A 24197-nucleotide genomic window follows, 5' to 3' on the forward strand; every position below is an offset into this window, starting at 1 on the left:
TTGTTGATGTGGCACTGTATAATACGGCTGAATAAAGATAGTTATTGTATAATAAGCCCATTTAAAGCGTATTATATATACACCATATGATGTAAAATGCAACTTAGGTGTTATCTCATGGACTTTCTTTTGAGAAAATATGACCTCGGTGAGGGAGGGCTCAACTTGCCATGCCTTTGCAAGCAGGGTTTGAATCTCTCCTTCTTGTGAGCTCTCCAGCTTGTTTAGCCCTTACTTGAGGGCTACTTCTCCTCTATGAGGACTTGGATCTAAGCCTTGAGAGCCGATATTCTTGGTTCTTGGCGGGTAGAGGGTCGATCCTTTTGAGGGGCGACAACCATAGAAAGAAGCTCCATGGGCAAGATGCCAGTGTGTCAAAGGTGGACATGCTATCTACGGGTTGTATAGTTGGGGCTTGTCGCGATTCTATTGAAATGTTGGTCATAATGGAATCCCCTATAGGACATCCAATCTTTTGACGATGGGACCACCTATGCCGTCCTCTGCAAGGCATCTAATCTTCACATGACATCCTCTGCACGCCACTCAGTCCTTTGACTTAGGACACTCGACGCAGTAGCAACACTCGACAAGTCTGCATCAGGTTGGCAGCACGTCCTCAGCAACTTGGTAGCACTATCTCCACCCCATCATAGATCCTTTGGCTTCATCACAAGGAGATGGGGTAGTGCCCTTATTGTGTTTGGCAAGGGGAGGGCAGGGGTATGGCTTAACCCCCCCCCCCGTCAGGTGATGCCTTGGAGCGTGGTGGCGAGCACGTATAAAGGCTTGGAGGAGGCTAGGGTAAACCAGTCAAGAGAGGGATAGAAAGTAGCGAGATAATATATATATATATATATATATATATATATATATATATATATATATAGAGAGAGAGAGAGAGAGAGAGAGAGAGAGATAGATAGATAGATAGATTGGATTATCGTCCACGGAGGTCATATATGACCTATGGGACCAAGAACACAACATTACAATGATTCATTCTCAGTGTGTGCTGATACATATCAGTTAAGGACTGAGGGTCCATCAAGAGGGTAGGGTAGGAGAAAACAAACAAAAACCTAAGGGTCGGCTGGGGGGAGAGCTGGTTTGGGATTTCGGAATTCCTGGATGATCGCTTTGCCACCTCGATAGATTGCCCATTTTCCTTGCTTACGCGCTTCATGCACCTTCTTAAGCTCACTCGCTTTACTCTTGAGTTGATTCATGGTCAATTCTTCTGCAATCCAAAGCTTGTTTTCTTTGAGAAGGCGGGACTGATGTAGAAACTTCACCCGCTCCTCTTTGTTCTTGAAGGTAAGAACACAATGCTCGGGACGCACATGACGATGTGTATCATTGATCCAAGCGACATTCTCTGACTTGATGTTGATTGGCTCAATAATGTTGTTAAGTTTGATGATTGCCTCTTCAAGGGTGTCCTCAACAGTGCACCACTGCAAGGGGAGCCCACCGATGCGTACCTTGAGAGCATTATCTTCTTGAGATTTTTGTTCGGAGATTTCCTTTGTTACACACGTCTTTACTTGGGCAATGGTTGTTGAGTGAACTTGGCTAACCTTTGCCGCAACCTCCTTTACCTTGTCGGTGGTGAGGTCAGCCATATACTTGAATTGTTCTTCTAATTTGCACAGGCGAGATTTGAGTTCAAAGTTTTCCTCCAAGACTCGATCAAGAGTTGCTTGCAACTGCGTGATGCGATCAAGTTTGCTAGGGGCTGCCAGCACTATTGCAAAACTCGGTCTTGTTTTGGCGGGGGTCTTTGGAGTAGCCATCCCTGTGCTTGAGGGGATAAAAGCGAACCAACCACTGACTCGCAAATTCTAGAGGGAAAACCCTTTGAGAATGCTCAAGGCTTCAACCTTTGAAAAAGTTATGAACTTCAGAACTGTGAGAAGGCTTGAACTGTGTCGTGACCTGGAGATTTAACTGTGTCGAGTATCTTCTGGAGGGCACCACGACCTGCTGTACTTCGCAGGGCTGAAGCTGAAAACCAAAAACCAATGCCGGAAAAACCTCTCTAATGCCCAAGGCTACAACAACCTTTGAAAAGGTTTTTTTTTTTTTTGAGTGTATCGGGACTTGCAGACGCCTCCCCTGTCGAAAAACAACAGCGTAGAGTGGAACCTCGTGTTGCGGGTGTGCTCGCCCCTGCAAGGGTGCACAATGCTTGGAATCTCTCCCTGTCGAAGGGTACCGCGGCCTGCTGTACTTCGCAGGGCTGAGTCCAGAACCCGGATTGAGGCCGTCCTCACAGGGCTGGGGCAGAGCTTCGCACAGAGCTGCGTGGGCTGTTGAGGGGTATAGACATATGGGAGAAATAGAGAGGTAAAGAGAGGGAGACAGATAGATAGTTAGATAGAAAGATAGAAATTAGAGAGAGAGTAGAGGATAGAGAGAGAGAGAGAGAAAGCAATATATAGAGAGGGAAAGAGAGAGATATAGAGAGTAGAGAGATGGATAGAGAGAGGAGAAGAGAGAGTGTAAATCGGGTGTATATAACTCTTTTGTTGTACATACTTATAATACATATTTGTATATACTTTTGTATGTGAGTGTGTAGATATGTATGCATGTATGTATGTATCTATGTGAGTGTGTGTATATATGCATGTACATAGGCACTAAGTAAGGGAGTATAGTACCCGATGGTTGAACATTTCCTCACGGGTATAGTCTATCATGCCATTGTGGTTCTTGATCCATTCATGTATGGATTACCGCAACATATCCTTGGTTTTACCGTGATTGATATTGTAATGGTATCTAAAGAGGTGTCACTAGATCATTGGCACTACTAGCCTCTCGACTTAGGTCTATTAGTGTCTATATATATATATATATATATATATATATATATGTGTGTGTGTGTGTATCTATGTGAGTGTATATATATGTATGCAGGTAGACATATGTATTTACATCTCTATGTTAGTGTGTGTATGTATATGTACGTACATATGTGCTTGTATATATATGTGTATATGAGAGAGGTAGTGTGTATACACCTAATCTACCTCACTTTGTAGGATAGGAGTAAATTATGTGCACAAAGAGAGGTAGATAGGTGGATAAAAATCTATCCACATATCTCTCTACACCCATTCTACCTCTCTTCAAACGTCCTCTCTCTCTACCTTGATTACGTAGAGAAGTAGAGGTGTGTAAATAGGTGTAAAATAGGCATAGAAAGAGAGGTAGATAGATGGATATAGAAATCTCCTATCTCTCTCTTTGCACCTAGTCTACACCTATTCTACCTCTCTTTGTACACCTTCTCTATCTACTTTGATTAGGTAGAAAATTAGAGGTATGTAGATTAGGTAACGTTAAGGTGTAGATAGGGGTATGTAGATTAGGTAAAACTTAAGTGTAGAGTTCAGAGAAAAAGAGCATGTATGTACATATATATGAATGCATGTATATACGTATCTATATGAGTGTATGTGTATATACATGTATGTAGGCACTAAGTAAAGGAGCATAGCACCCAATAGTTAAATGCTTTCTCTTGAAAATAGTCCCTTTTTAATCATGGAATTGCAATCCTTAATCCACTCATGTGTGGATTACTGCAATGTATCCTTACCACAATTGAGATTGTGACGATATTTAAAGAGGTACCACTTTGTTACTACTAGCTCCTAGTTAGGTCTAATAGTATGGTCTAGGTATCTGTATTTAATTATGAGTATATAAATGCTCCATATATATTTGTTTCCTATATAGAAGTGTGTAGATGTGATGCTATGTATATACATATCCATGCGACTCAGAGTGTGTGTATATATGCATGTATGTAGACACTAAGTAAGGGAGCTTAGCACCCAATGGTTGAACGGTTCCTCTTGGGTATAGTCCCTTTTTAATCATAAATTTCTAGTACTTGATCCATTCATGTATGGATTACCACTACGACTGAGATTGTGATGATATCTAAAGAGGTGCTACTAGATTATTGGTACTACTAGCCCCTACTTAGGTCTAATGGTATATATGTATGCATGTATATACGTATCATGTGACTATGTATATACTTCTATCTAGCTCTCTTGCTATGTTCTCTCTACCCCTAATCTACTTCTATTAGGTGTAGTAGGTCCTTGAGAAGCCGTGTAGATTGGGTGTAGACATACAGAGGTGTGTAGATTAAGTAGAGAGAGATTAGAGAGAGGTTAGGTCCTAATACTTATTTTAGATTTTGGACAGGAGACCACCTATTGGGGAGTAGCCCTTGCATTCTTTGTTTGGTTGGTTCAAGTCCCAAATGGGCTCCCATCCAGGGTGGACATCACCTCCAGTGGAATCGACTCAAGCAATGGTTTTAGGTTTATCTGTAGTTAGGTTTTTGTGAGCATGAGTGTGGATTTTTTTCTATTATTTGCAGGCATGGCCCTCTTTTGCTTATGGAGGTGTCGGTCTAGCTACTTAGGTTTCTTCACCAATGGTAGATCCAGGCCTAAATTTCACACTATCTTTATGAGAGGAGTACCTCTGTTTGACACAAGGATTGTTTGGTTACTATACTCCATAGCAACTAGTGGTATATGGTCTTTTACAATAGACCGCACCATGGGGGAGTCAGGGAGGGACTTCACACATCTAGAGACTCACATGGATGACACCTACTTCTATCGTACCTTCTTATAATACCACACCACTTCCATTCCAAGGACCCACCCTCTTTCATCGCAGGGACCCACGCCATTCCATTTGACTTTATTTTTCCAAGCCTCATCGACAATACACAAATGGTCAATGAACATCTTATAGCAATGCATGACGACGTTCATCTCAAGATAGCGAGCACCATGATAGAGGCAGCAACGGGGACTCCTATTGGGACACCTTTTTTGATGGTGGAGGAGAGATAGAGTCACTAGTTTTGAAGCATACTGCTCCAATCGCAAACGATGATGACACCAATGCGCCCATGGAAACATGCACGGGTGCTATTATAGGGTCAAGTATGGTGGGGAGGTCGATTTTGATATTGTGCAAGGTAGGGCATTTCGGTGCCACATTCAGATTCTTATGAACTCAACATATAAGAATTGTTTTATTAAATTCAAAGACCAAGTGCTCAATCATGTGCCCTATATCAAGAAAGCCTCGCATGCTCGATTTCCAAACGCCCCCAATGAGTGTTTCTCATCACAGTGGTTGGAGGGGGTATATTAAAAAAAATCTAAAAATAAGCAATCAAATGTACGGCATGCAGGAACCAACCATGTCGCAAATCCAGAGAGGAGTTATCATGGTGGCAACATCAAGATGCGGAGCGAGAGTAGGACATGCAAGAAAACGGCAAGAAACTTGTAGCAAGATCATCCCACAACAACGCGAAGCTCAAGCCAGACAAACTCCCACGTTCTATGGTTTGGTAGGCAAAGCAGCTTGGAAAGAAAAATATGTAAGTAATTTTTAATTGTGTATAGAAGATGTTTTAGCTTATAAACGTTTTTGGTTATTATTAACTTAGGAAAGTATCACTTTGATCAGTCCTATTAGAGAGCTGGACAAGTATCAAGAGACACACACGGAATTCAAAAATTGGTGATGATTGTTGGAAAACCATTATATCTCTTGTGAGCAATTCTACTCAGCAATTAGCTCTCTACAAGCGATAAGTGTAGTCAATGAAAATTGTATTGATCATTTTGGGTTATTGATTTATCCAATTTTATGTTGGTTGTTGTAGATTCAGAGCGATCAAACTTATGTGCCTTTGGAGGAGGATGAGGAGGACAAGGAAGAGGACTTAGATAGATAGAATTTTTTTGTAGTCGTCTTTTGCAAATGCAAACATGGCATAACAAACCCTCATAATTTGTATATAAAACTCATTTGGAATTTTATCTTTAAATTTAATATTTCTCTTTTGTGCTTCAAATTATGTAGATAAGGTTTGAACATGTAATTTCAAAATTTATTATTATTTTTTGTACACTTTTCAACATGCAATTCATATCTGATATGTTTTATGCAAGTCAAAAATAAAGATTTTGGGTGCCTTAAATGAGCATTTTTATTTCTGGAAAGTTGTGTAGAGGAAATATACGTGGAAATGATGGTGATACATGACGTGGTAATAGCCGCGGATATTTATACGTGCCTATTATCGCGTATATTGTTGTTTGATGACAATTGTGTCGTTTGCCGTTGTTATTACCGCATACATAATTTTTTATCTTTATTTTTTCCTTTGTTAATCCGCAGAAATGTTGGAAGTTCTAGGCTTAGTCTCTTATAGTGGATCTAGATAATAAGTATTACATTAGTGCTTATGATAGGAGTTGCAACACGATCCTTAAAGTACTACTCTCCTACTACCATCAATAACAAGACTAGCAAAGTATACACATTTGCAAATGTTGTAGTGGACTCTTTATGTGTCAACCTCCATCATTCTTTATCACCCTCCATCATTGCTTTGAAATTATATACTATCATTCACATGTTGTCCTTCAATCACTATAAGAGGAAAATTACAAAACCGCTAGCATTGTCGTGGGCTAGTGAAGGAAAATATAAAGAGAAAAGATTAAGTGTGCAGTAATAACAATGGCAACTGACGCGGTAGTGGTTTAAAGTAATATACGCGATATTAAAAAAAATAATTGACTATTATCATGGCTATTACCGCTACATGCCTATTCAGAAATAAAGATGATCACCCAAATGAGCACCTTTAATTTTAACCTGCATAATACATATGAAACATCAATTGTCTTTTGAAAGACTACATAGAAAAAAACAAAAGTTAAAAAATGAATATACTTTACCTTGACAATTTAATGTGCAGAAGATCAACTATTATAAAAATTTACAAATAAAATGAAAATATGTGTATATACATTGTGTCCATTGGGACTTTATGAGAGTTTAGAAAAATAATTTTCTATCTAATGCTCCTCCTCCTCATCGTCATCCACAGGCACGTATGTTTGATCCTACATTAATCCAAACCAAATTAAACAGATCAACAACTCATACAATATCATTTGTTTAAACCTCCCACTTGTAGAGATCCAAATGTTGAGCCAGTTGCTCGCCAAATATGTGGTTGTTCTCCAACAACCATCACCAAATTTCAAATTTTGTATGCCACTCCCGAAACTTAATCATCTCTCTGGTTGGTCGACTAAGAGTGATATTTTCATAAGTTAGCAATAGCAACAAGAAATCATTAACTAAAATCTTTCTAATCATCGATTTAAGTTCTAATTTAACCAAACATACATCCTTTTCCTTCAGGGCTGATTTTCCTCTCGAACCATAGTGCATGGGAGTTTGTATGCCCCGAGCTTCGCGTTGTTGTCTGTAGGATGAGCCCGTTGCAACCTAATCACTCTTTTCTTCCATTGCCCTCTCCCACTTTGCATCTGCCATGTTGCCACCCCGAAAGCTCCTGTTTGGATCTCTATCTTGGTTGGTCGTTGCGCACCGTACACTAGACTGCTTGTTTTTCAAAATTATTTTTATATAGTCCTCCAACCATTGTTCTCAAAAATGCTTATTGGAAGCATTTGGAAATCTATCATGCAACGCATCCTCAATGTAGCGTGCATGATCGGAAAACTGGTCTCTAAACTTTACAAAACAATTCTTATACGTCCAATGTATAGCTTGAAGATGGCGTCGAAATGCCATGCCCTATGCTGTAGCGAAGTGCACCTCCCTGCCATAATTTACTGTTGTAGCATCCATGCATGTCTGACACGGGTACATTAGTATCCTCATCCTCTGCATCTCGAGTGGCACGCTTCCAAATAGGGGACCCCATTCCCCCCCCCCCCCCCCCCCACCAAAACAAGCGAAGCAATAAGATCCCCCGTCGGGTCCGTCTCTCTCAAAGCTTGCTATCTTGAGACAAGCGTCAAAGTGCACCACTAAAAGAAGTGCTCGACGATGCTCGTGCAAAGCAGCAGCTGAATGGAGTGGTGTGGGAGCCTACAATGCGATGGGAGTGGTACCTTGTGATGAAACGAGAGTAGAACGGTAAGAAGGGTTCACAGATTGAGGTGTCATCATTGTGAGGCTCTAGACATAAGGATTACCTCCCTGACTCTCCCATGGCATGGACTACCGGAGAAAGACCACATCTGGAAAGATGCTACGAAGTGTAGCGGCCAAAGAGGAACCTGAGTAGAGTAGATGTAGGATGTCCAAGCGTGAAATATCTCTTTGATTTCTCCCTCTACTATCTCATCTATATATATGTACACAAGTATATATGCACACAAGCACGTAGATACATATACATACTAGTAGACCTAAGCAGGGGCTAGTAGTGTCAAAGGTCTAGTGGCACCTCTTTAGATATCATCACAATCTTAACCGTGGTAAAACCAAAGGTACGTTGCAGTAATACATACATGAGTAGATCAATGACCGCAATTCCACAATTAAAAATGGACTATCCCCAAGAGGAAGCATTTAACCTTCAGGTGCTATGCTCCCATACTTAGTGCCTACATACATGCATAAACAAATATAAATGTACACACCCACCTATAATTTTAGCATATAAAATTACAAACTCTCTATAGTTAAGTATAGTTTAAGTACATACACTTACATAAATATAGCCATCAATTTAAGTAGAGATAAAGAGCTATGGTTGCAAATGTAGCCCTCATTTTTTGTTGTGCGCAGTGCAAGAGAGCTCCCGCTTATGTAGAGTGCTTTGAAGAAGAGCTTCTTTATTGTGCTTCTTGCGCAGCAGCTCCTTGTTTGAGGGATTATTGTGCACATTGTATGCCTTCCTCTTTTATGACGTACGATACATTGAAATCTTTCCAATCTAATGTCGCGTCAATGGGGATAAAGAGAGGGAGAAGGAGAGAGATAGATAGGAAGAGAGAGAGAAATATAGAGAATGTAAGGAGAAGAGATAAAAAGTCATTTTTGAATTCCATTGTTTTCATGTAAAGTAGTTTTTTTTCAAAGCACTATACAAAAGCAAAAGTAGACCCACACTACGTACACCATAAAACGGTGGCTTTGCTTACAACCATTGCTCTTTATCTCCTTGTAAGCTCACATGCGCAAAGGGCTCACAGATAAGCCATTTTCGAAGTCCGCATCGTTTTTAGGATAAAAAATTACAGCGAACTTTAGGAACGGCTTGTCCATGAGATATTTGCACATGTGAGCTTGCAACCAACTATGTACCTAAACTCATGTTATCTCTCTCTCTCTCTCTCTCTCTCTCTATATATATATATATATATATATATATATATATATATATATATATATATATATATATATCTTTCTCTACCTCTATCTCTCTCTCTTTCCCTCTCTCCCCTCTCCCTCTCTATCTCTTTATCTCTCTTTCCATGTCTCTCTCTCTCTCTCTCTCTCATATATAGATACACACACACACACACACACACATATATATATGTATATACCTCTCTATCTCTTTATCTCTCTTTCCATGTCTCTCTCTCTCTCTCTCTCATATATAGATACACACACACACACACACACATATATATATATGTATATATGTATGTGTGTATCTCTCTCTCTCTCTCTCTCTCTCTCATACACACACACACACACACACACACACACACACACATATATATATATATATATATATATATATATATATATATATATATATATATATATATATATATATATATATATATATATATTGAGGCGGTCCAGGGCGGGCAACAAGAAGAGCGGCCTCTAAACACCCTTCGAGGCTCCCGTGCTGCTCAATTTGGGGCTATGGAAAGCACAATTAGAGACAACAACAACCCACAGCCAGAAACCAAACAAGAAAAGGGGCACCACCTAGTTGTAGATGAGAACTAGGACGCACGTGATATCTCCTTGTACTCAAACGCACAAAGAGAGGGGAATGCAAGATAGCCACACACACCAGACAAAAACATTCACCACGCCAGAGAGAGGTAAAGAGCACAAATCAACTTGAGCAACTCAGTCTTAGCCTTAAAGACTAGATGCACACAAAGCTTGATGAGAAATAGAGAGACAACACAAAACTTGACCTTGTTGCCAATACACAAATTGTCTTAGGGTCACGGGAGCCCTCTCACCGAGCACCCTCTTACAATTGACCTTTTAGGCAAACAATTCAACAAGCCCTCAAACCACCAAGCATGAAATGGCACAACAAACTTCAAGGACAATATACCTTCAACCACCTGATGAGCCAACTTATCAAATCAATTTGGAGAGAAGAGTCGTAGTTTCAGCATACAATTGCACCCAAAACTATAAATCTTATTTATGCACAAGAGTAGGCTACAAGTGTGGTGAAGAGTATGGCATACACTCCACTCCTCTAGATGGCATAACTAACTTCAAGCTTCTCCATGCACCTATGTGTAATGATGAAATAGAGCACTCACGATGCACACACTCTACACAACTAGGCTTGAAGAGTGGTGTGTTATGTGTTGAGAATGGTGTGGTGTAGTGTGATCATGTGATCATTTACAAGGGAGAGAAGGGCTCTATTTATAGGTTTTAGAAGCCCCAATTTGGATTAGGCATAATCAAGTTTATTTGAAAGAATAAAAGATTATGCATATTTTTTTTTTTTTTTAAGGAGGGTGGGTCTCTCTTGTCCTTTGAGTCACATGGATGTGGGCTCAAGGGAAGAGAATTATTGAGGATGAAAGGAGAGAGGATTGAGTGAATAATTTGGGAGGGCCTACTCTAGTAGAGGGTGCATTTTACAATAAGGTTAGTGGTTAGTAGTTAGTAATTATCACTAAACAATATTTACAAAATCATTCACCAAATGGTGAGATATATGATGAGAAAAGTTAGAGAAGGGATAAGCTTGTAAAGCAAGGTTGAAGCTTGGAGAAGTTGACATTCACCTCTTTACAGCACCGGTAGAAGAAGCGGTCAGCATGGCGAAGTAGTGCGTGTCGATGAAGCTATGTTATCTTCAAACCTTGGAAAATTCATGATAAAAGCCTTCATTTGCAGAGGTTATCCTTGGATTTTTTCTTATTTTTTGAAGTTCTTTACAAAGCTGAAGAGAGTATGGTAATATGGACATATATGTAGAGAGAAAGGGGGACACATAGGGTGTAGAAATGGAGGATGAAGGCTATGGAGGTGTGAGAGATGTGGCAATGGTAAAGAGGGTGATTTAGGACATGGGAGTTGCAGGTTTGGGAGTGGGAAGGAGAGGGAGGAGTGTGTGTGAAAGAGGAAAATGATAAAGTGGAAGAGGGAGTGTGGCTGCATAGCATGGGCAACCTGGGGTCCACAAATAAAATCCTAGCTCACAGCTCGTAGCTCAAAAAAACATGAAAACATTTGAGGTGAAAGTTCAGCTAACGAGCTACAACTTTTGTTTGTATCACCTTTTCAAATTCGGGGAGCATGTGATCTTTAAAAATTCAGCAAAACCGATTGTTTTTTCCACTGCACAAGGTCCTTGTGAGGTCCTTCTTTCGATGATTCTTTTGAATACCTCCAAGAGTGAGCTCCCGATGGTGCATGCATGAATTCCACATACCCTTGACCTTATTTGGTAGGTCTATAATTGAAGATATTGTTGAGATCATGATATAAGTGAATAGTACAACTAAGAAAATCAAATATTGAGGGGTCTAAAAAAATATGTACATGTCAAATATAAATAATATAGGTGGAAAAAATATAAAGGGGTCAAAATAAATCTCTCTCATTATAAGTCTACCATAAAAAGATGAATATTTTTGGTGTTCTAATTTATGAGAGTAAAAGAGAATAGATGTAGGAAGGAAAAATCACAATAGTGAAAAAATATACACATAAATAAAACTAGTTTTTTTGGATTTTTGTTGGGATGGAGTTACACCAAAAATAAGAGAAGCTTGCATGAAATTATTTTTATATGGAATAAAGAGTATGCAAAATGGTAAGAAAAAATGTGGTAATGGTGAGTCAATGTACATAGCATAAATAACACACCATAGGTAGAAATATTTAAATAAATACCAAAATAATTATGAAAAATCCTTTTATTTAGGCCCTATATACAATGAAATATTTACACACAAATGGGCCATAATATACTTATATTTTTTATTTTTTTTTATTTTTTTTTTGGCTCAACTAGCCTAGTGACTAGCTAGCTGAGGGTTTTTAAGAAGATATGGGAAAAGTCCCCTAGCTCACACACACCTATATACAGTGAAATGGTAGGGATAGCCATAGTGTTTGGATGATTTTGGTAGGTTGAGTTAACTCACTATGGCAATTACGGAGAGCCGAAAAACGGCTATCATTAGCCCTCCCCCAGGATGATGGTATATTCATGTACCATCATAGAGCATCTTTTCCAAAGAGAGTGCTTCAGAGTCCTTGACGAGGTCTTCATTGTTTGGCCCCTCAGAATTTTGGTTTGAGTTACACTCATGCTTCATGGAACAATACCTACATGAGATAGCTGCCTTTTGACAGATCTTTGGTAGATCCTTTGGTAGAAGGCGACTCAAATAAGGCTTCAAGCGATACCCGTTTACCTTCCTGGAGTGCTCTTTCCCATTCAAGTCCGTAACCTGATAATAAATTGAGTTGAAAGCCTTTTTGACTATGTATGGCCCCTGCCATCTAGTTTCAAATTTGGCATCAAAACGATTATCGAGTCGATTGTCATACCTTAGCACAAGATCTCCTTCATTGATGCCTTTGTCCTTCAGTTTCTTGTCACGCTTTTCCTTCGTCTGTGTGGCTTTCCTCTTGTAGCACTCGTATGCTGCTTCTCTTTTCCACTCAAGCTCAGCTAAGGTAAGAAATCGATCCATCCATGCTTCTTGATCATTTTGTGTTGCTTTGCCATGAAGTCGCATTGTTGGAATGTTGAGCTCAATTGGTTGTAAAGTCTCTTGACCATAGACCAAGTGAAATGGTGTAAACTCCGTGGCTTCCCTATATGTGGTTCGATATACCCACAAGGCACCATCCAAGAAGTCATCCCACAACTTTGTCTTGTTTCTCACCATCTTTCTAATGATGCCTGCAATGACACCATTAGCTTTTTCTACCATACCATTTGACTGGGGATAGTAGGGTGTATTGTGACGATGTAGAACGTGAAGTTCTTCATAGACTTCTGTGAGCAAGACCTTTCTAAACCCTAGACAATTATCAGAAACAATCTCCAAAGATGTGCCAAATCTGCAACAAATGTGAGTGTACACAAACTTGCTAACTGTCTTCTCATTCACTCTTGCCACACTTTGAGCTTCTACCCACCTAGTCATGTAGTCCATGGCCACCAAGATATATAATTTTCCATTTTTAGTCGTGGGCAATGGACCCATAGCATCAATGCCCCATTTTTCAAACGGACCATTTGCAAGGACTAGCTGACGTGGACCATGTAACAGACGCTTGTTTCCATTAATCTGACAATCGTGGCAGCTTTTACACCAATGTTGAACATCAATGTGCAAGCTTGGCCAAACATATCCGGCAAGCAAAATCTTTTTTGCAGTGAGTTCTTGTGCAAAATGACCACCACACGCTTCCTCATGGAAACCTTTTAGGATGGCTGGGATTTCCTCAATAGTTGGTACTCTTCTGCACACTTGATCCTTCCCTCTTTGATAGAGTGATCCTTCTAAGAAGAGATACGCGCTTGCCTTTTTCATGAGTCTCCTCTTCTGAGCCTTCGTGAAGTCTTGTGGAAACTCACCCTCCAAAATGTAGATAATAATGGGAGTCAATGACTCCAATCCCTGGTATCTCGGTTGCTTGACAGTTGTTGCCACCATGATGACTTGCACTTCTTTCTCAACACATGTAACTGCTTGTTGTGCAAGTAAATCGGCATCTTCATTTTGTTTCCTAGGAATATGATATAGTTGCACTTCTTCAAACTGATTAAACATCCTACGAATGGCATGAACTTTTGTCCTTAGGCTTTCATTCTTGCATGCCCAAATGCCTTAAATTTGCTTCACGATGAGAAGTGCATCCCCTTTTACCATGAGACATTGTATACCTTGGCCAATGCATATCTTTAAACCATGAAATAGTGTGTCATATTCTGCTTCATTGTTGCTAGTTGAACCTGGTAGATTGACCTTCTCTTTCATGACCACCTCTCCACTTGGGTTGAGCAATACTAGCCCTCCCCCTACTTTTCCTGTGACTCGTCGAAAAGCTCCATCAAAGAACAAGGTAAAAGCATTAGGAATACTTTTAGGTGGTGGCAATGGTAGGGTATTTACTTCAGGCACCTTAATCTCCTTCTCATGTACCCTATAAGTAAGGATCCCTGCCAATTGTGCACGCACACTATCTTCTACCTTGAAAGAGTATTGGAACTCTTGCAATTCCATAATCCACTTTGAGATCCTAGTGCTAAGATTCATTTGAGATGACACCCAAGGAAACATATTTTCTGCAGTGAGAATTACAAAAGGTTTTGGTAGCAAGTAGGATCTAAACTTTCTCACCGCAAACATGAGAGAAAGCATCATGAGTTCTGCCTCCGTGTAGCCTCTCTCCAAAGCATTCATGACCCTACTAGCAAAGTAGATGGGTCGCATCCTGGTACTGTGGGGATCTTGTTTTAATAAAACTGCACCAATTGTTTCCTTCCCAACACTAGAGCTAACAAAGAATGTGTACTCCCAACAAGGAGGCATGAGTGTTGGTAGCTCTGACAAGATGACTTTAATGTTACAAAAGTACTCTTCAAGCTCATAAGACCATGCAAATTCTACTTGTTGTGTCAACTTTTGCAAAGGATGAAGCAACTCCGAAGCTAAGTGAATAAAGCATGACATATACTTCACCTTTTGAATGAATGAGATGACCTCTTTGAGATTCTTGGGTGATGGGAGCTCAATAAGAGCCTTTGCCTTTGAAGGATCCACCTCAATGCCTTTATAGGAAACCTTGTGACCAAGCAAGATCACTTCATCATCACCTATGTGACACTTGTCGGGGTTGAGTTGACCTCCCATGTCGTAAAGTTTTTTTAAACCTTCTTCTATCTTTTGTAGATGCAATGATTTTGAGCTATAAATGCAAAATTCATCAATAAAAACCCTAATGCACTTTCCAAAGAATTCTTGAAACACCATGTTCATGAAGCGTTGGAAAGTTGCAGGAGCATTTGTCAGTCCAAATGGCATGACTCTAAATGCATAACAACCCCAAGGAGTGATGAAGGTTGTTTTCAATTGATCTTCCAATGCGATACCTATTTGAAAGTAACCCGAATAGCCATCACACACAGTGTACTTCTCATGACCAGCTACCTCATTTAGTATCTCATCTTGAAATGGGAGGGGAAAGTGATCTCTTTTTGTTGCCTCATTAAGTGGACGGTAATCCACACACACCCTCCACTTGCCGTTTTTCTTAGGAGTGACAATAACGGGAGAGACCCACTCTGAATTCTCCACTGGATAAATGAAACCTGCTGCTAGAAGCTTTCTTACCTCCTTGAGTAAAGCCTGCTCCTTGATGACTCCTAGCCTTAGGTGTGGCCTCTGGCTTCAACTCAATTTTGTGTTGAACAGCATCTACTCCACACACATCGGTGTAGTCTTAGCAAAAAGCCTAGGAAATTTCCTTAGCACACATTTGAACTCCTCTCTTTCGTCCTTTGTAAGTGTTGTAGACAACATTCCTTCATCTTGCATATTTTGGTTCTCTTGGGAACCTACCTCTTCCAAACCTGGGCAAGAGGTCTCTTGGTTGTTTGGATTAAACCTTACCCCCATGACTTCGATGGAAGACTCCTCTTCAGTAATGCTACCGCTACTTTCTCCTTCTGAAGTGCTATCGGTCCAGCCTTCCTCCGTCTCACTTTGAGATGATTCTTCATGGAGCTCCTCTTGGCGTTGCTCCTTCATGTCAAAGACAACCTTCTTATGATTTTCATTCCTGCAAATTAGCTTTCCACTCTCCCAATCCTGCAAAGCTCGCACTTTCATAAGCCATGGCCTCCCTAGGATAAATGGGTAACCATTTCCTTTGGTAGACATAACATAAAAATCCACCGCCTTCTTAATGCCAAAGGCCTCTACAAAAACATTTTTACAAATGCCTACACACCTAGCTTTGCTATTGTTTGCCATCTTGACTTTAATTTCAGGTGTCTCATGGATGTCCATGCCTAGTTTTTTCATGAGTCCCTCTGTCATGATGCAAATTTGTGCACCCCCATCCACTAGACCTTTCCTAACCAATCTTTCTTTGATGTAACAATCTAGCACAGGTATAATATCCTCATTCATTTCAGCATGTGCAATTTTTACAAAAGGCACACTCTCTTTTACCTTTCTCCTAGTGCTAACTGCCTTTGTTAAATCCCTCCTAACTTGTGGGAATAATGCAAGAAACTGAGGCCATGTGATATCATGACCCTTACCTCTCATGTCTTCCAACAAGTTGTATAGAGCCATACCATGTCCAAGAGGGAAATCTTGGAGATTGATACGACGTCGAGTCCTCTTAGCTTCATTGGTCTCCTTTGCCTTCTTACCTCGTCCATGGTCACTCTGTGATGTGACACCTTCTTTCTCCTTCCCTTTTCCACGGCCACGCTTAATTCCATTTGCTTCCATGTCAACCTCTTTTGAATTTGTCACCTCTACCACATGCACATTTGTGTCTGGCAAAGGTGGAACTCCTTCCACTCCTTGTGGAGGTGGTCTTGCTCCATTTGGCCTTTGTAGAAGCCGTGGTTGTTGAGTAGTTCCTTCACCTGCATTCATCACTGGGTAATTCAAGTTAGGTCTCCCTGGCTTCCCACGGGGCAAAGGACAATTATACATCCCATGTCCAGACTCTCCGCAATTCCAACATTGTAAGACTCTCCTAGGTCATGGATCTCGCTCTTCAGACTTCCTTGCTTGTCCTTTTGGACCTACAGCTTGTGCAAGGTAAATTGACAAGCTGCTTAAAGATTCATTTAACTTCTCAATCACTTCCGGCGTTACCTCAGGAAGCTCCCTAGATGTTGATGCTTGTGACTTACCTTTGGGTCTAAGACATTCTATTGGAACCTCCCCCCTTAAGCACTTGAGTTTCCTATATTTCTCAGCAGCCCTAGTTTCAGCTGCTTCAAAGGTAGCGGGTGCACCGGCCTCAACTTTTATCTTAAGGTCAGGAAAGACTCCGGCTATGAACCTCTCCTTCTTTAGGAACTTTGCACCATCACCAGGGTTAGCAACATTTGTCACCCATACAGCCCAAAGACGTAGAAACTCTTGCTTGTACAAGTAGTAGTCATCTAAGTCTTTTTTCTTATGAGAAACAATGTCTTGCCATAGCTTTTGAGTGTTTTGGGAATCAAAGAAGTATCTCTTGAAATGATTCACAACTTTCGTGTAATTCCCTTTAACTTCCTCAGGCAAAGAGTCAAACCAAGTGCTAGCATCTTTTCTAAGGACCACCTCAAACATCTCTACACGTTCTTGATCAGTTACTATCCTCTTGATACGATAAAACATCTTGAAATTTGCTAAAAATAATTCTGCATCCTCTCTAGGCTCTCCAAAGAAAAGAGGATATCCGGACATTTGGCGTTGGGCCTCCATTGAATCGGTTTCAAAGTGACAACACGTTTTTGTTTTTCTTTCTTAAAAAATTTACACAATAATGTTTTCTAAATTGCAATCTATTCTACAACAAAATAAAAATATTCACATCAAATGACCTATGATAATCAATAAGAGGCAGGATGACAGGGTTTGGTGATGTGAGAATTTCTCCTACTCTTTGGGCACCAAACATGAACACCATACGTTGTTGAAAATGGATTTTTCTACTAATTGCAATGTTTATTCTAATGTGTGGAGTGAACTGAAAGGGGAAAACCTCTATTCTTGGGCCATTATCCATGGTCTATGCATGACCTAATTCTTAAAACAAAACAAAAATATAGACGTCCAAACTAAGGTCGTACCTAATGAGAGGCAAAATAAAAGGATTTACTGATGCGTTTATCTCTGCCAACCTAGAAGGACCTAAAATTCTACAAATTACACGTTGAAATTGCAGCTTAGTACTAACAATTATGTATACCTTTTGCCTTGCAATGGGAATGAAGGGATCATACAAATTCTTGTGATTCATGCAAGCTACTTGATTATGCTAAAGGTTGAGCCTTCACAAAAATACACAAGCCGATCCTCAGTGGGGGCACCAATTTGAGGCGGTCCGGGGCGGGCAACAAGAAGAGCGGCCTCTAAACACCCTTTGAGGCTCTCGTGCTGCTCAATTTGGGGTTGGGGCAAGCAAAATCAGAGACAACAACAACCCACAGCCAAAAACCAAACAAGAAAAGGGGCACCACCTAGTTGTAGATGCGAACTAGGACGCACGTGATATCTCCTTGTACTCAAACGCACAAAGAGAGGGGAATGCAAGATAGCCACACACACCAGACACAAACATTCACCACGCCAGAGAGGTAAAGAGCACAAATCAACTTGAGCAACTCAGTCTTAGTTTTAAAGACTAGATGCACACAAAGCTTGATGAGAAATAGAGAGACAACACAAAACTTGACCTTGTTGCCAATACACAAATTGTCTTAGGGTCACGGGAGCCCTCTGTAGAGAAAAAGGGGGACACATAGGGTGTAGAAAGGGAGGATGAAGGCTATGGAGGTGTGAGTGATGTGGCAATGGTAAAGAGGGTGAATTAGGACATGGGAGTTGCAGGTTCGGGAGTGGGAAGGAGAGGGAGGAGTGTGTGTGAAAGAGGAAAATGATAAAGTGGAAGAGGAAGTGTGGCTGCATAGCATAGGCAAACTGGGGTCCACAAATAAAATCCTAGCTCACAGCTCGTAGCTCAAAAAAACATGAAAAAATTTGAGGTGAAAGTTCAGCTCACGAGCTACAACTTTTGTTTGTATCACCTTTTCAAATCGGGGAGCATGTGATCTTTAAAAATTCAGCAAAACCGAGTGTTTTTTCCACTGCACAAGGTCCTTGTGAGGTCCTTCTTTGGATGATTCTTTTGAATACCTCCAAGAGTGAGCTCCCCATAGTGCACACATGCATTCCACATACCCTTGACCTTATTTGGTAGGTCTATAATTGAAGATATTGTTGAGATCATGATATAAGTGAATAGTACAACTAAGAAAATCAAATATTGAGGGGTCTAAGAAAATATGTACATGTCAAATATAAATAATATAGGTGGAAAAAATATAAAGGGGTCAAAATAAATCTCTCTCATTATAAGTCTACCATAAAAAGATGAATATTTTTGGTGTTCTAATTTATGAGAGTAAAAGAGAATAGATGTAGGAAGGAAAAATCACAATAGTGAAAAAATATACACATAAATAAAACTAGTTTTTTTTTATTTTTGTTGGGATGGAGTTACACCAAAAATAAGAGAAGCTTGTATGAAATTATTTTTATATGGAATAAAGAGTATGCAAAATGGTAAGAAAAAATGTGGTAGTGGTGAGTCAATGTACATAGCATAAATAGCACACCATAGGTAGAAATATTTAAATAAATACCAAAATAATTATGAAAAATCCTTTTATTTAGGCTCTATATACAATGAAATATTTACACACAAATGGGCCATAATATACTTATATATATATATATATTTTGCTCAACTAGCCCAGTGACTAGTTAGCTGAGGATTTTTAAGAAGATATGGGAAAAGTCCCCTAACTCACACACACCTATATACAGTAAAATGGTAGGGATAGCCACAGTGTTTGGATGATTTTGGTAGGGTGGGTTAACTCACTATGGCAATTACGGAGAGCCGAAAAACGGCTATCAATATATATATATATATATATATATATATATATATGTATGTGTGTGTGTGTGTGTGTGTGTGTATATATACATATATGTGTATACATATATATATATATATATGTATACACATACATATGTATATTTATATATATTTGTATGTGTATGTATATATATATATATATATATATATATATGTATATATATATATATATATATATATATATATATATATATATATATATATATATATATATATGTATATGTATATATAGTTATATATTGATATATATATCCCTTCCCGTCCATCTTTCTCTCCCTCTCTTCCTCTACCTCTCTCTCTCTCTCTCTCTCTCTCTATCTATCTATCTATCTATCTATCTCTCTCTTTCCCTATCTCTCTCTCCCTCTTTCTATATCCCCCTTTGTTTCTCTCTATCTCTATTTCTCTCCCTCTTTCTATGTCTCCTTCTCTTTCTTTCTATCTCTCTTTCCCTCTTGCTATCTCTTTTTCTCTCTCCTTCTTTCCCTATCTCTCTCTCCCTCCCTCTCTCCATCTTTCTATATCTCCCTCTCTTTCTCTTTCTCTCCTTATCTCTCCCCTTCTCTCTATCTCTCCCTCTCTCTCTCTTCGTTGTCTCTCTCTATCTCTCTCTCTCTCTCTCTCTCTCTCTCTCTCTCTCTCTCTCTCTCTCTCTCTCTTTCCCTATCTCTTCATCTATCCTCTCTTTCTCTCTCCCCCTCTTCCCACTCTCTACCTTACACTATATTAACATTTCTTACTCCAACTTAACATTAAATATTTCTCTCTCTAACTTACACTATTTTGACACTACTCTAACATTAAACATTTCTCCTCTCTCTACATTAGGACTTATTTAACAATAACCATTAAAACATTCTTAATCTCTCATTCTCCCTCTCTTTTCCTCTCTCTCTCTCTCTCTCTCTCTCTCTCTCTCTCTCTCTCTCTCTCTCTGTGAAGCATACAGCAAGAAAACAACCAATCTCATACCAACAGCTACGAAGTAATCACACTCCAACACAAAGAAATCTTAGCCCGTGCTCACAATGATCGCGGGTAAAAAAGAAGGATCTACTTTGCACAACATTCGTAAATCCATACAAATTAGGGAGGTATGTGCAATCAATGCATTTTATCTATTTCCATTATTATGTGTGTGCATATGTATGTATGTGTGTGCGCACGCGTGCACGTGTGTGTGTGTGTGTGTGTGTGTGTGTGTGTGTGTGTGTGTGTGTGTGTGTGGTGGTAGAAAACAATAGGGAAAGAGGGGGTGGAGAGATTAGGTATTTATCATGCATTAAAGAGTTGGTTGCCAACGAGATTGAGAGTCCAATGTCATTCGCGGATAACCCCCACTCCAAAACCATCTCCATAATCAATTCGAATAGAATGTATATAAATGTGGGTGTGTGTGTGTGTGTGTGTGTGTGTGCATGTGTGTGCGTGTGCGTGCGTGTGTGTGTGTGTGTGTGTGTGTGTGTGTGTGTGTGTGTGTGTGAGAGAGAGAGAGAGAGGGAGGGGAGAGATGGACAAGGGAGAATGAGCAAAGATGCAGGGGGGATGGCAAAGAAGGGAAGGGTAGAATATGCTGCAAATATGTGGCATACTTTGTCCTTCTCTCTTTTTTTCGGCTCCAATGATTATCGTGTACATTACGCGGATATTACCACATTCATTACGGTACATATTACTGCGTTGAGTCATTTTAAATGGATACAAATGTATCCGAGGTAGCGGGGGGAGATACGAACCACCCCCCTCTACCCTTAGATCACCATAATTTCATACATAGCCTTTTGTTTTTTTAATAATTCTTTTCTTTCTTGAATTGATAGTATTGAATATTTTATACTAACATGCACTTAAATATTTAGCATATGTTTATTTGTAGCACTTTTAGAGGTTTTTAAACCAAACCGACTTAGCAAGCATAATTTTGCTTAGGCAACATGATGGAAGAGAAACAAAGCTATATGAGTTTTTTTTTTTTGTGGGGGGGGGGGGGAGGGAAGGAGGGAGGGGAGGGAGAAAGAGACAAGTTTACACCAAACTCGTTTTGATTTCATTAGCTCATCAGTGGTGCAAACAGAAAGGAGGATATGGAGGGGGTATAAATAGTGAGGTGTGGTGTGGCTCAAAAATCTGTAGTGGTACCATATTTGAAGAGGGAGAGGCTAACTTAAAAACGGGTTATTGCTCACCTTAAGTGGGTACTTACAAAAAAGGGAGGAAAAGGTGGAGAGTTATTAAGGCATTTAAAGGAGTGGAAAAATTGTACAGAAAAGGGACTAGTCAACAAAGGAATTTGACTTAGCCTAGGGAATGGGTGGAGTTTACAGGGGTTGCATATATACATGAGCTCGAAGTTAGTTGAGGTAAGGTTTTATCAAATACGGGTTGAATTCCTTGGGGGGGCGGGGGGTCGAGCGGGAAAAAAAGAAGGGGGTTTAGAGAGAAGGGTTCCGAAATTGGGTGCTATTCATCGAACATATCAAAGGTCTAGGCAAGCGTGCGAGTTCCGTGTTGGATTTAAGAAGATTAGTGAGGGATTGGTTAATGGGAATGAGAGAAGTTGAGATGGCGGATTAGAGGTGAGAAAGGAATCTAGATGATGGTGGGAGAAGGTTTGGTTTTGGACAATTTTTGAAGGAGAGAGAGTCTTAGATCGTAGGAAAGGTAGAGAAAGCAAGTTTTCAATAGGAGGGAGGGATATCCTTTTTCTCTAAGCCTAGTATAGAAGAGGTTATGAATAGAGATAAAGCCTGAAAGAGAGCTTTCCCTAATAATGTACCTCCTAAGCTTTGAGAGAATAAAAGCAATCTTTTGGTGAGTAGGGTGCCAAGATTTCCAAGGGATATAGTTGTAAGAGTTTAGGTTTTTTTGGTGACAAAAATCGGTATCAAGGATCCCATAACCCTAAATCCGGCTTCTTCTATTCTAGCCTCCCCTATCTCCAATATGGTGGCCCACACCACAAAATCTTCTAACGCCCATATCCGCTTCCCCGGCCCTTGTAATTCCCTTGAAACCCAACACCCTTTCTAAGGGTAAATCTATTTTTCCCAGCTTTACCTCGGTGGCTAACCTCATCAACCTACCCTCTCCAACGTCATCTCTTCCTACCTCCTTGAAAAAGACCCTTTTTAGCTTGGAAGAAATCTTCGGCCTCACTGCTAACCTACCACTTGAAGATCTTGATCAACTCTCCCTTCCCGTGACAAAAAAACATCGACATCACTAACCCCTCTCTCTCACATCATCCGGGCCTTACTTACTCTCCACAAAACATACATAGTGGCATTTTCTCCAACTCTCCACAAACCATACATGGTGGCATTTCCTCCAACACCTCTCAAGGAGGCCTCCTCACAAGTCCTCCCCTTGCCTTCCTCTCCTCTTTTGGTTCTCTCTCCGCAAGCTCTTCCTCCCTTGCGGTTGCTTGCTCTCCCATTCTACCCCAAATTGAAAAGCCCTTGGAATTCAATAAAATTGTTTCCCTCTCCTTGGTGGAGTTTAATGCCCTCAATCACAAGCTTAGCAAAGCCAAATCACACCTTTCTCATTTGCAAAACTTTCACTCCTTTCAAAAATCATGGCATAGCCTTTGTATGAAGCCTCCTCACCTCACCTTGGATGAATCTCAAGCTCAAGCACTCTTAAGCACCAAGATTAACGTTCTCAATATCCAATTCCAATTAGATTTCACTAAATCTTACATCCAAGACATCCACGAACATCATTTAGATGCCCATAGCAAGAGAAAGTAGGCACTAGGAAAGAAACTAATATGCTATGGAGAAGGAAGTAGCTGTTTCAGTGGCGTCCTCAGCATTGTGGACAGAGAATTGGAGCCAAAATTGGTTCCAGACCACCCATCCGGCAGAATCCTAGGGATCAAAATCAGTTGGAAAGGGAATCACTTCACCATTGTGAATGTGTACGGCCCTTGCAATTCAAAAGACAAACATAAACTATGGATGCATCTTAGAGATACTCCAATTGAAGGTGAGTGGTTTTTGGTTGGCGACTTCAATATGGTAGAAAAAGAGCAGAGATAGAACAGGATCCTCCAATATGCTGTCTGACTCGGAAAGGTTTAAATGGCAAAGTTTGTGCAAAAAATGGACGATGATAAAATTTTGGGAAATTGGCCCATGGAACAGCACACTTGGGTTCATCTACACAAGCCTGGAACAGCACGCCTGGGTTCACCTACACAAGCCTCCGGTATGTCCGCACTGCATCCAGGTTGGGCAGATGCTATTGCTCACACCAAGCTGACTGGATACCGTCGTTGATGGAGATGAAGGTAGTCCTAACAAAATCCTTTAGGATCACACACCTCTGCACATACATTTTAAGAAGAATACAAGGGAGGAGCATACCCCAAG

At 40.2% G+C, this 24197-nt stretch overlaps 1 pseudogene; it reads right to left on the reverse strand.

The window, feature by feature from the left end:
* Nucleotides 1-967: 967 nt before the first annotated feature.
* On the reverse strand, nt 968-1796 carry LOC147464462 (uncharacterized; annotated as a pseudogene).
* Between the last annotated feature and the right edge of the window lie 22401 nt (nt 1797-24197).

The sequence above is a fragment of the Adiantum capillus-veneris genome, chromosome 1 (assembly GCF_014529385.1).
Source record: "Adiantum capillus-veneris isolate H3 chromosome 1, ASM1452938v2, whole genome shotgun sequence".
Classification (NCBI taxonomy): domain Eukaryota; kingdom Viridiplantae; phylum Streptophyta; class Polypodiopsida; order Polypodiales; family Pteridaceae; genus Adiantum; species Adiantum capillus-veneris.